This window comes from Priapulus caudatus, unplaced genomic scaffold (genome assembly GCF_000485595.1).
Source record: "Priapulus caudatus unplaced genomic scaffold, Priapulus_caudatus-5.0.1 Scaffold2245, whole genome shotgun sequence".
NCBI lineage: Eukaryota > Metazoa > Priapulida > Priapulimorpha > Priapulimorphida > Priapulidae > Priapulus > Priapulus caudatus.
This window is the reverse complement of record NW_014579306.1, coordinates 11,580-12,520: the sequence shown is the minus strand read 5'-3', so window position 1 is coordinate 12,520 and position 941 is coordinate 11,580.

Genomic DNA, 941 nt, shown 5'->3' with positions numbered 1-941 from the left:
ATTGCTGATTTATTGCTGCCCCCTCTCGGAGATAATACACAACTTTTATTACCCAAATTCCGCTAGAGGCGCCACCATCCAATGGCATTTGAAAATGCCATGATAAATATAATAATATAGAAATAATATAATATAGGTTATCTATATTATTTCTATGAGAGGATGTAATGCTGGGTAAAAGAAAAATTTTAAGGTGGAGAAATCGGAAAAAGAATTTAGGGTTACGGTTATGGGATAGAGTTAGCATTTAGTTTTAGGGTTAGGGTTATGTCTAGGCACAGGGTAAGCACTATGGTTAGGATAAGGGTTAAGATTCAAGGTTATGGATAGAGTTAGCTTCGTAGAGGGCTACAGGGAAATCGCCCGGATTAAAAGAAACCATCATCGCCACTCGCAGCATCTTCCCGCGGGGATGCTTCGCCAACTCACTGCGTTTCCAGGGCGACGAGAGTGCGCTTCGTGTGTTCGAACGAGCCGACACGCTCCAGGTATTGCACGCAGTATTTCTTCAGCTCTGTCTCCTTCGTCCGCTGACGTATGATGTCTGACGAGCGAGCAAGCGTCATTAAGGAGCGTGTGCGTGCATGTGTGCGTGCGTGCTCTCCCTCATCTTCCTCTTACTCCTCTTCCTCCGCCTCCACCTCTTTCTCCCCCTCTGCCTCCTCTCCCTCCTCCTCCTCCTCCTATTACTGCTNCGGCTCTACATCCAGGCCCGTAGCCAGCTTTCTAGTTGGGGGGGGGGGTTCGTTTTTTAATGTTGGCAATTTGCTCGGCAGGGGCGTGTACAGGATTTGTACCAGGGGGGTCTCACCGTAACCCATAGTTGGGAGCACGCGAAGGGGGGGTCTGGGGGGCCCTCCCCCACAAATTTTTTGAAATTACACCGCCTCAGATGCATTTTCTGCGCGAGCAAGGGGGGGTCCGGACTCCCTGGACCCCCC